Genomic DNA, 12,822 nt, shown 5'->3' on the forward strand with positions numbered 1-12,822 from the left:
CTGTGTTTGTGAATTGTGTGCGCAGTAGCCGCACGTGCATCAACAAAGTAGTGCCAAGCGTGCGCCTGTGTCATAAGTAAAGGGCCGGCTGGCTTGACCGTTAAGGGTGCTGTAACCCCCGAAAGTACACTCCAGTCCAAACCAAAAAAAAAATTATTTTCTGTGTTTGTGAATTGTGTGCACTGTGGCTGCACGTGCATCAACAAAGGAGCAGCGCCAAGCGTGCGCCTGTGTCCCATAAGTAAAGAGCCGGCTGGCTCATTTCTTAAAGGGTGGTGTAACCCACAAAGTGCACTACTCTCCAGCAAAAATAAAATAATATTTTCTGTGTTGGTGTGCGCTTTAGCCGCACGTATATATATCAATATAACATAAATGGAGGACCAAACTTTCTCCGATAAAAATAAAATAGGGAAAGATCAAGAACCTCTTCCTCCTAGTGCTGTTGCTGCTGCTGGGAGTTGTTCATCATCCCAGAGAGGAAGTAGGAACATCACTACTTTTACTAAACAATTGACCCTCCAACAGTCCCTAGCGATGAGGATGAAGTACGACAGCAGTCATCCTGAAGCAAAACGTATAACTGAGGCCTTGACTGCTATGTTGGTGTTAGACGTGCGTCCGGTATCCGACATTAGTGCAGTGGGATTTAGACAATTGATGGAGGTAGTGTGTCCTCGGTTCCAAATCCCGTCTAGATTCCACCTGCATCCTCAAAGCAGCAGCGACAAGCGTGCGTCTGTCTGTTAAAGGGTGGTGACACCCTCAAAGTGTGCTACACAAACAATTAAAATATTGTTCTTTTTTTTTCGGTCTTTGTGAATTGTGTGGGCTGTAGCCGCACCTGCATCCTTAAAGCAGCAGCGACAAGCGTGCGTCTGTCTGTTAAAGGGTGGTGACACCCTCAAAGTGTGCTACACAAACAATTAAAATATTGTTCTTTTTTCTGTCTTTGTGAATTGTGTGGGCTGTAGCCGCACCTGCATCCTTAAAGCAGCAGCGACAAGCGTGCGTCTGTCTGTTAAAGGGTGGTGACACCCTCAAAGTGTGCTACACAAACAATTAAAATATTGTTCTTTTTTTTTTGGTCTTTGTGAAATGTGTGGGCTGTAGCCGCACCTGCATCCTTAAAGCAGCAGCGACAAGCGTGCGTCTGTCTGTTAAAGGGTGGTGACACCCTCAAAGTGTGCTACACAAACAATTAAAATATTGTTCTTTTTTTTTTCGGTCTTTGTGAAATGTGTGGGCTGTAGCCGCACCTGCATCCTTAAAGCAGCAGCGACAAGCGTGCGTCTGTCTGTTAAAGGGTGGTGTAACCCTCAAAGTGTGCTCCACAAACAATAAAAATATTCTTTTTTTTTTTCTGTCTTTGTGAATTGTGTGGGCTGTAGCCGCACTTGAATCCTCAAAGCAGCAGCGACAAGCGTGCGTCTGTCTGTTAAAGGATTACATCGGTGACAGCATCCAAGTAGGCATGTCAGACAGTCCGTACCTGTACTGGCAGGAAAAAGAAGCAATTTGGAGGTCCCTGTACAAACTGGCTCTATTTTACCTGAGTTGCCCCCCCTCCAGTGTGTACTCCGAAAGAGTGTTTAGTGCAGCCGGGAACCTTGTCAGCGAAAGGCGTAGGAGGTTGCTTCCACAAAATGTGGAGAAGATGATGTTCATAAAATGAATTATCAACTCTTCCAGGGAGACCAGCCTCCAGAACGTACAGAGGGACCTGTGGTTCCAGCAGGGACGAATTAATACTCTGTGAGGATGAGGATGTACACACTGAAGAGGGTGAGGAATCGGTGGATGAGGAGGATGAGGATGACATCTTGCCTCCGTAGAGCCAGTTTGTGCAGGGACACATTAATTGCCAGCTTGTTTTGTGGGGGCCCAAACGAACCAATCATTTCAGCCACAGTTGTGTGGCAGACCCTGGCGCTGAAATGATTGATTTGTTAAAGTGTGCATGTCCTGTTTATACAACATAAGGGTGGGTGGGAGGGCCCAAGGACAATTCCATCTTGCACTTCTTTTTTTTCTTTGCATTATGTACAGTTTGGGGCCTAGTTTTTCTAACTGCCATCCTGTCTGCCACTGCAGTGTCACTCCTAGATGGGTCACGTGTTTGTGCCGCCCACTCGTGTCGCTTAGCATAGTCATCCAGCTACCTCGGTGCAACCTTTTGGACATGAAAACACTATTGTGAGGTGTGAGGTGTTCAGAATAGACTGGAAATGAGTGGAAATTAAGGTTATTGAGGTTAATAATAGCATAGGAGCAGAGAAACCAACAAATTCTGTGATTTTAGCTGTTTTTATGCTTTTTTAAAAAAAAATACAGATCCAAAACACAAAACCCAGAACCCAAAACACGGAAGGGTGGTTTTGGCAAAACCAATCCAGATCCAAAACACGAAGAAAGATCCAGATCCAAAACCAAAACACAAAACACGAAAAGTGGCCGGTGCACACCCCTAATATTTATATTCTGTGTGTGTGTGTGTGCGTTAGCCACACTTATCAGCAAAGTAGGTGCGCAGGGGTTCTGTGCTGCCTGTGTCATTTATCAAGGGACTTCTGCCTCTTTCAGGGGTGCTCTTCACCCCCAGTGTGAAAAAAATAGAAACTATTTTTGTGTGTGCTTGTTAGCCACACTTATCAGCAATGTAGGTGTGCAGGGGTGCTGTGCTGCCTGTGTCTCCTTTATCAAGGGGTTGCCACCTGGTTCAGGGGTGCTTCCCCCCGTGTGAAAAGAATTAAAACAATTTTTTGTGTGTGTGCGCATTAACCACATTTATCAGCAACATAGCTGCTCAGGGATGCTACCTGTGTCTTTTATCAAGAGGCTGCTGCCTCGTTCGGGTGCTCTCCCTCCCAAGTACCCCCCCAAAATTAATTAAATCAATCAATCAAAGGTGAAAATAGAGGATATGGTTTAAAAAATGGAATAAAGCAGCTAAACCTGCATTCTCTGATTATAGTATCCCTACTCCCAGTGCCCCCCAAAACTTAATTAAATCAATCAATCAATCAAAGGTGAAAATAGAGGATATGGTTTAAAAAATTGAATAAAGCAGCTAAAACTGCGTTCTCTGATTATAGCGTCCCTACTCCCAGTCCCTATCCATGGCCCCTCTACCTGAATTTCAGCGAGGCAGAGGGGCAGCTCCATGCAACTGTATTTCAGAGTGCAGCTGCTCCTCCTGTAGCCCAGGTCAGAAGATGTGTAGGGGGTGTGGTGATGATATGGACTAAAATGGAGCTCACATCCACTAAAGTGGACAATGAATCCCTAATCTAACAGGGAGCACAGCTGTATTTTATACACAACACAGGTGGGATGACGATATAGACTTGGGTGATGGTATAATCTGGGGTGATGTATACATCATCCTCTTCACACAATATTATTTGTCTCTGCTGGAATCCACCATTACAGTGCCTCTATAATTTTTGCATGTAATTGACGGTAAAGGTCTTTCTTGTAGAATTTGTAGTTCATTTTGATGGACATCATCTTTTCCACATTTTGGGGAAGTAGTCTCAGGCCGATCACTGACAAGGTTCCTGGCTATGCTGAAAACTCTTTGAGTACACACTGGAAGGTGGGCAGCTCAAGTAAAGCAAAGGCAGTTTTGTGTAAGGGCTTCCAAATTACCTCTTTTTCCTGCCAGTATTTATTTACATGTATTTCTTTTGCTTCAGGGCCTGATTCAGAGCCGGATGCTCTGACCAGAGCGCTCGCTCTGAATCAGGGCCCTCCTACCTAAAAATGGAGTGGCCTTTTGGATGCTCGCATAGCTGTGGGTTACCACCCACAGCTTATTCGAGCATCCATGATGATGGTCGCGATGGTCAAGACCATCGAGACCATCGGGCTTACGACGAGACCCTGCGGTAGGGTCTCGGTGACCGCAAGCCCTGGAGTGATTTTGGCTCTATCAGAGCCAAAATCACTCCCACTGACATCACTAGTGATGTCAGTGGGGCTGGACCCAGACGGTAGGCGTTCCCATGGGAATGCCTCCGTCTGGCAGCCACGCACCTGGCACGCCCACCAAAGGGGGCGTGCTGTCAATCAACATCGACAGCACGCCCCCTTTGGTGCGAGACCTGGAGCGACGGCTTCCCCGTCACTCCCCGGGTCTCGCGCATGCGTACAACGGAGCTCCCTCCATCGTGCGCATGCGCACTAGGGCACCATCGACCCGCTTGCGAACGCTCAGTGCTCGCGAGCGGGTCTGAATTAGGCCCTCAGATCTGTGGGCCTGATTCAGACCCGGTTGCTATTTGCATCCGCTCGCTGGCTAAAAGGGGCCAGCTATTTAAATCATGCGCTCGCACTGCGTCGCGTAAAGCCACCCACTAAGTAATAGCAAGCGGCCGCACTATGCGCTCGCACCTGTATAAAGACGCCCCTTTGCCACTCGCAACACATATCATCTCTGGCAGTTGTAGGATTAATCAGGAACATCGAGAGCCATCGGAGCTGCTCGCAGTTCTTGTGGTAGCCTTTTTCCACCACAACATTGCGAGCAGTTCAGGCTAAAATACAACCTAGTCACGTGTGTAATGATGCTACTTTGCTAATTATGCACACCCATTAGCACCGTTCTGACGGTCGGACACGCCTGCGTTCGCACATCCACACCCCTGTTTTCAAGCTTCTTCATCTGTTACCACCCACAAATGACACTGTCACTTAAAATAGCGGCCCGACTGCGGGCTATGGGAGCGAGCACTTTCCCATCGCAATGACTGGTTTGCGCACGCGCATTGCGACTCAATGTGAGCGAGCGCAGCATAGCGCCCGGGTCTGAATCAGGCCCTGTGTCCATTGGGAAGAAAAAACAATGTCTTCATCCCTTCTGGGATGAAAATCCACTCCCAGTAGCAGGCATGGCACTCAAGAATTCTGAAGAAAGACACAACGTAAGGCCTTAAATCAGGGTAGCCAACCTCAGTCCTCGAGAGCTACTAACAGTTCACGTTTTCCAGACCACCTAGCTGATGCACAGGTGTATTCATTATGCAGAAACACATTTGAAAAGATCCACAGGTGGACTTAATTATTAGACTTGTGATTCTGTGAGGAAACCTGGAAAACATGCACTGTAGCTCTCGAGGACCAGGGTTGGCTACTCCTGCCTTAAATCATAGATCTTACGCTTGTCCACATATCTGTGCTGGTTAAGTGGCACTTTGAGGCCTCTAACTAACTATGTGTTTTTAATGTCCCTGTACAGGTTGGGAAATGTTCAATGTGGAAGCTTTGCAAAGGATTATTTTACAGTCAATTGTTTTGGAAAGCTGTCTTCCTGGTCCCCTTCTGTGATGAAAATCCACTCCTAGCAGCAGAAGTTGGCGCAGGATTTTCAAGAAAGACACACTGTAAGGCCTTAAGGGATAAATTTAATTTACTAAAGTGAGAGTTTTTAGAAGGGAGTTTTAGAAGTGATGTTGCTTGCCCATAGAAACTAATCAGATTCTTGCTATTATCTTCTAGAAAGTGCTAGGTAAATGATGTTAAGTAGAATCTGATTGGTTGCTATGGACAACATCACTTCTAAAACACACTTGTAAAATCTCTCACTTTACTAAATTAAATTTACCCCTTAATATCTTTGTGCTGGTTAAGTGGCAGTTTGGAGGCCACTAACTAACTATGTTTTTTTAATGTCCCTGTACAAGTTTGGAAATGCTTTTTCATGTGGAATGCACTACTAGAAGTCTTCCTGGTCCCCTTCTGGGATGAGAAAATCCACACCCAGCAACAGGCATGGCGCTCAAGGATTCTTCTGGGGCAAGGACTGATGTGAATGAGTAAAATATTTTTTTGTAAATGCCTTCTCCCCTCCCCTTCTCCCTCATAAATTTACTTCGGAATAAAAAATGAAATTAAGTTTACTACCAAACCCGTCCTGTCCCTACCTTCAACTACATACATACTCCAACTCCCTCAGGCCTCTCTTGAATAATAAAAACATTTGTTTCCTGATGTGCCATGTTGGAAGTTGAACTGCCACATATTTGTGCCACCCACTGCTGCCGCATAGCTTAATCAGCCAGCTAGCTTGGTGAAAATTTTGGGCCTAAACTGATGAAAACAATATAGTGAGCTGTGAGGTGGTCAAAATTGACTGGAAACGAGTGGAAATAAATGTTATTGAGGTTAATAATACTGTAGGAACAGAAACAGGCCCATTTTATGTGATTTTAGCTGTTTTTATGATTTTTTAAGAAAAAATCTAGATCCAAAACCAAAACCGAAAAACAAAACATGTAGGTAAGGTTTTGGCAAAACCAATCCAGATCCAAAACCAGGGGAGATCCAGATCCAAAACCAAAACACGGGGGTCGGTGCACATCTCTAATGTTACCAGCTGTGTCCATTTGTCTGGGCTGCTAGGACCCACCACTCCTGTTCTTAGCCCCCACCTCCGGAATGTGTTCCTCCGGGGTGTGAGTACCTGAATATCAACGCTGTCACCACTGCTGTCTTTATGCTGTGACATAAACCACTAACTCAGTATTACTCTGTGTTACAGCTGACATGTGCTGTTATATCTGTTACTGCTGTTTTCCTTCATAGACCTGTTAACATGGTTAAGAGTAAACTTTCAGGCCTAAACTCCATTTCACAATTCTGGTGATGCCTATTACTTAACTCCAATGCAACATATCAACAGGGACTGTAATAGATCCAGGCACCACAGGGGCTAAAGTATCCTGCATGTGAAGCATACAGTGAGTCCTGCATTTAGATCAGCATACAGCATGCACTGGTGTAGCAGCAGCCAGCCTGAACTTGATGAAACTGAGAGGCTCAGAGAATTATGCTGCATGGAAGTTTGTTATTGAGATGCAGCTGAAACATGAGAAGATGTGGAAGACTACAACTAGTCAGGTGACAATCCTAATGCTGATTAAGTAGATAGAGTCATAGGCACTATAGTCTTTAGTGGGGAGTGACACGTTTACTCCATAATTTAAGGGAAAGAATCAGCATATGACATGTGGATATCCCTGAAGACAGCATATGAAGACAGAGGTCTCATGAGGAGCATAAATATGAGGCATACATTGAGTGAATGCAAAGACATGAAGATCTTGGTGGTAGTAGCAAATATTCAAATGAGAACTTTGAAGGCCGAAGTGGAGAATGGTTCCATGTGAACAGCAGTTGAATATGGGTCAGTCGGTCCTAAGACGAACTCAGGGAGGTTTCTGTCCTCCCTGAGCTCGCCTTAGGACACCTGTGATATGATTTGAGAGGTGTCAAATTTCCCACCTGCATGAAGACATGATTACATTCATAAAATTATGTCTATATCTCAGCAAATAACATCTGTAGATGTCCAAGTCGATGCCGAGGAAGGTGCAATGACGATGTTATAGAACCAAACATCTGAATTTGATTTCCTAGTAAAAAGTCCAATATGACCAAGTTGTCAACAGAGATTGTGAGGACTAAACGCTTGCAATTCCGGGAATGCATACCATTGAAGTACATACTGAAAATATTGCATTACACATAAGGAATACCAAGCTCAAAAGGCCCAAGTACAGGTGTTACGTATGTCACAAAGTTGGACGCAAGGCTTTAGAATGCAAACTAAAAGATGCGAATGTCAGGCAACAAAAGAAGCATGACAGTAAAAAAAGAGTCAGCCCTAAGTGTCACGGACAGTCACAGAAGAGACTGTTGGTACATAGACTCTGGAGAAATAAGACACTTCAGTTGTAATCAGGAATGCTTTACACTGTAAGCAGGGCCATTTCTAGGGGCAGGCGACCTCTGCAGCAGAAACAGCCTATTAACTGCCGGGCGCCCGCTGAGATTCAGTTACCAGCGGGCGCCCGGCAGAGCAGAGCAGAGCAGCTGGAGAGACGGAGGCTCCGGGCTCTGGCTCCCGGCTCCCCCAATGTGCACTATGGGAGAACGTCATGACGTCTTTCCCATAGTGCAGAGAAGCAGCCGAGCGGAGCGGACGCCGGAGCGGGGCTGAAGGTAAGTATATCTCTTCTTTTTTTTTTTTATGTGCAGGCAGCCTGTGGACATTACTCTGGGGGCACTTCTGCTGGGGGAGACACCACTAGTGGGGGCACCCGGGCACTACTACTGGGGACATTACTCGGGGGGCACTTCTACTGGGGGCATTGCTTAGGAGGTACCACTACTGGGGGCATTACTCAGGGCCCAGGGGCACTACTACTCGGGGCACTACTACTTGGGGTTTTACTACTTTGGGCACTAGTACAAAGGGAGCATTACTATTGGGGGGACTAATACAGGGGCATTAATACTGGGGACACTATTACAGGGGGCATTACTATTTCGGGCAATACAACTGGGGACACTACTACTGGGGCACTACAACAGGGACCATTACTATTGGGGGCATTACTGATGGGGGCATGACTACAGGGGGCACTACTAATGGTGGCATGGCATTGGGGGCACCACTCCTGGGGGCACTACTACTGGGTGCACTGTATAAAGGGCACCACTACTGTGGGCTTTGCATAAGTTGCACTACCACTGTGGGAACTGCATAAGGGGCATAAATACAGGGGACACTGCATATGGGGACAACTACAGGGGGCACTGCATAATGGGCACTTTTGCCTGAGAGCCAGTGGGGGTGAAGCCTAAGACCTGTCGGGATGGAATAGCAAGGGAGGGGGCTGGAATGAAGTGTGTATTATGTGAATCTTGTTTTTTCAATGTGTTTTATGTGGTTCTGGATTTTATTTTCAATGTGCTGGGCTCGCTCCCAACGCGACTAAAAATGAGTGTGATGCAAGGTCATACTTCTGCAAATGTCACACCAAAGGCATGCACACAGAAATGCGACGTGGGCTTGTGACAGCTAGGCCACACCCCATTTTTTGCTGTCTGTCTTTTGTTTAGCTACATATATTTTTCAGCGCTTTGCCTCTGACAGGTTAGCCAACCCAGTACTCAGTAGTCACAGTGGCTGTCATTCTGTGGTCTTTCAAGATCACACTCCCTTACAGTGATACCACACCCCCTCACAATGAGGCCACGCCGGCTCCACAATATTACTGCTTCGAGGGGGGGGCGCATTTTGACTGCTCGCACTGGGAGCCTCAAACCCTAGAAACTGCCCTGACTATAAGGTCCTTATAGCCATGAAAGTCAGGACAATCACACTTCGCCTAAGAATAAGAGACCGAAGTCACAGATTTTCAACATGTGTTATTCATACTAGATATGGAGACAAATCGTATTGCCATAAGTATCCTATGTTGGAATATGTGGTGGTGGAATGACAAAGTTAGAGTACACACCAGTGGATGCCCTGACACAACAAATTGTCCATATTGTTTAACCAGTGGGGGGGTTTATTGATAGCAGTGGGCAGTGACAGTACAACCATACTCACAGTTATGTCCACTGGTTATGGAGCAGAGCTGGGTTTTATACATCTCACCAGCATGTGGGTAGCAATGCAGTGGAACCAGACTTTCTGTAATGTTGTACAAGGCAGTATATTGCAGGTCTCACAGAGGTAAGTAAAATACTTGGCTCTCCCACTGTGGTGCTCTAACACTGTGAACAAGATACAATAGCACCATGCATGCGCAGTTCTAGGCTTGGCGGAGTTGGGTATGATATCCCGGCTGTCGGGATGACGCTAATTAGAACACCAGCAGCAGCAGCCCGACAGCCAGAATACTGACACCCATTGGAATGCAAGGTAAGTTTTTTTCAATACCCTAACGCTCCCTCCCCGGTGCCTAAACCTAACGCCCCCTTCCTAGTGCCTAAACCTAACATCCCCCTCCCCGCACCCTAAACCTAAGACCCCCTCCCTGGTGCCTAAACCTAACCTCCCCCTCCCTAATCCTAACTCTCCCTCCTGGTGCCGAACCGTAACCATCCCCCTAATGCCTAACCCTAACCCTGCTATCTAACGCTACCCTCCCTGTGCACCCCGATACTTACCATTCGAGATGCCAATGGTCAGGATACTGGTGCCGGGCTCCCAACCTGTCGGGATTTTGGCGCCGCTATTTAGACCGTCGGCATCCCACACTCCGGGATGCCGACTACATCCCGGCTTGGTGGCCATCTTGGTAAGGAAGTGAAGACACCTTGTTCCAATATGGAGTTTGCACAGTAGTGCTCTCCATCTTTAACATCCTACAGAAGAAAACGTTCAAGGTCAAGTTTGCAGAGGGAAAAATAGAAATGGCACTGTGTGATGACCATTTCAATACTAACCCTGAAACTTTGCTCATCCCATGTCAGCAAACCAAGTAGTGTACTTTTTACAGCCTGTTTCTGGTTTTCAGTATATAAGTGCAGGAAGAATAAATAATCAGGAGAGGGCATGGCTGATGCAGCACTCTGTCTATGTGTCACATTATAATGCAGATGGAGTGTTTGTGCATCACATACTGCTGTAGAGAGAACTGTGCTTTAGAGACATTATTTGGATGTTCTATTGATGAATCAACCCAGCCATGTAGTTGTCAACAGCTACGTGCCGGTCCCAAGCCCGGATAAATGGGGAGGGGCGGAGAAAGAAATGGCAATCTACTCCACTATTACTGCCAAAATACTTTATGGATCACAAACAATCGCTTTCAAATATGGTGCTGGAAGGTGGGTCACCTGGGCCAGAAGGCACCCAACATGTTACCAGGGAAGAACAACGACGACCTTCGAGTATCTGGAGCATTTATGATGTGGATCGGATAAAGCCGTCAGGACTCCGTTATGCTGATGCAGCTTCAAGCGAAAGAAGTCATCTGCGTTTTACTAAGGCTCACAACATTGGAACATGGAACGTCTGTGGCATGAACACGGGCAAACTGAATATTGTTAAAAGGGAGATGGAACGAATAAATATCGATATCCTTGATGTCAGCGAACTTCACTAGCTTGGCAGTGGATACTTTAACAGTGATTATTATGCAATTTACTACTCCAGTAACTACAACATCAGACGTAATGGAGTAGCTGTCATCATGAAAAAGAAAATCGCTAAGTCCATTCAGGGGTTCAATGCAATCAACGGCAGAATCATGTCCATTTGTTTCTACGGGAAACCCCGTACTTTCACACTGCTGCAGGTTTATGCGCCCACTTCAGATGCAACAGAAGAGGATATTGAAGAATTTTATGCAGACCTCCAACAAGCAGTTGACCAAATTCTTGCTATAGACATAATCTTTATTGCTGGAGATTTCAATGCAGAAAAAGGCGAAGGAGAAGAGCCACTGGTCGCTGGCAAATTCTGATTAGGAGAACGGAATGAGGCCAGAGACCGACTGGTTCAGTTCTGTCAAGAAATTCGGCTACTGATTATGAACACGTGGTTTGAACAGCCTAAATGCCGCTTATACACATGGACATCTCCTAACAGTCAACATCCCAATCAGATTGACTACTTTCTCTGCCAACAACAATGGAAGAGCTCAATACAAGCAGTTAAAACACTCCCAGGTGCGGATTGTGGCTCTGACCATCAGCTACTCATAGCTAAAGTGATACTCCGGTTCAACACCATCAAACAGACGCCTACAATGCGACATTTTGATACCAACAATATTCCAACACAATATGGAATAGAGGTAAAAAAAACGATACGAACTGCTGAGTGCAACTGGAAAAGACCAGATGATCTGTGGAAAGAAATAAAAGCAATCATAATGGATGAATCGAAAAAATTTGTTCCGTACAAAGAACCAGCAAAGAAATCGCAGTGGTTATCAGATACGTTGACTGAAATTTCAAGAAAGAGACGAACAGCCAAGGCCTTTGGCAATAGTATCAAATTCAAATAGCTAAATGCGGAATTTCAGAGAGAAGAGAGACGAGATAAGGAACGTTACTGGAATGAACAGTGCACAAAATTGGAAGAGTCAAACAAGCAAGGCCACATTCGTGAACTGTTCGCCTTTGTGAAGCAGGCACGTGCACCATTTACATCATGCAAAGCAGCGACCATCAAAGACCGGAATGGTAAAATCCTACTGAATGAAGACCAAATCAAGCACAGGTGGAAGGAATACACAATGGAATTATATGCAGGAAATCGACCAAATCAGCCCATTGCCAGGAAAACCCAAGCGAATATGAACCAGATGTTCTAGAGGAGGAGGTTGCCTGGACTTTAAAACAACTACCAAACAGGAAAGCCCCAGGTGTCGACGGTTTACAAGTCGAATTACTCAAGCCGGTATCGGTCTCAACACTAACAGCACTTTGCCAGCAGATATGGAGAATGAACTCATGGCCCAAAGATTGGACTAGATCAGTCTTTATCCCGCTTCCAAAAAAGGGTGATGCACAGGAATGTGAGAACTATCAGACTATTGCACTCATATCGCACGCAAGCAAATTATTGCTAAAGATTATTCAAAGACGCATGGCCTACTTTGTAGAGAAGGAGCTCCCAGATGCGCAGGCTGGATTTCACAGGGGTCGGGGGACCAGAGATCAAATCGCAAACCTGCGATGGATTATGGAAAAGACACGAGAGTATCAAAAGGACATGTACATTTGCTTCATTGACTACAGCAAAGTATTCGATTGCGCTGATCACATCAAGCTATGGAAATGTTTACGACAGCTGGGCATTCCGAAGCACCTGGAGAAACTGATGCGATATCTCTACATGAGTCAAGCACACAGTCAGGACAGCTTTTGGCAACACAGATTGGTTCAAGATCAGAAAAGGCGTTCGACAAGGCTGTATTCTCTTGCCAGCTTTATTCAGTCTTTACGCCGAAATGATCATGAGATGATACCGTTTGGACGAGTCTACAATTGGAGTAAAAATCGGAGGGAGGA

General features: G+C 45.9%; 1 pseudogene; it reads left to right on the forward strand.

Annotated features, from left to right (window-relative positions):
• Positions 1-10,616: 10,616 nt before the first annotated feature.
• Positions 10,617-11,813, forward strand: LOC148508274 (protein CFDP2 pseudogene; annotated as a pseudogene).
• Positions 11,814-12,822: the final 1,009 nt, after the last annotated feature.

The sequence above is a fragment of the Taudactylus pleione genome, unplaced genomic scaffold (assembly GCF_031769625.1).
Source record: "Taudactylus pleione unplaced genomic scaffold, aTauple2 ptg000372l, whole genome shotgun sequence".
Taxonomy (NCBI): domain Eukaryota; kingdom Metazoa; phylum Chordata; class Amphibia; order Anura; family Myobatrachidae; genus Taudactylus; species Taudactylus pleione.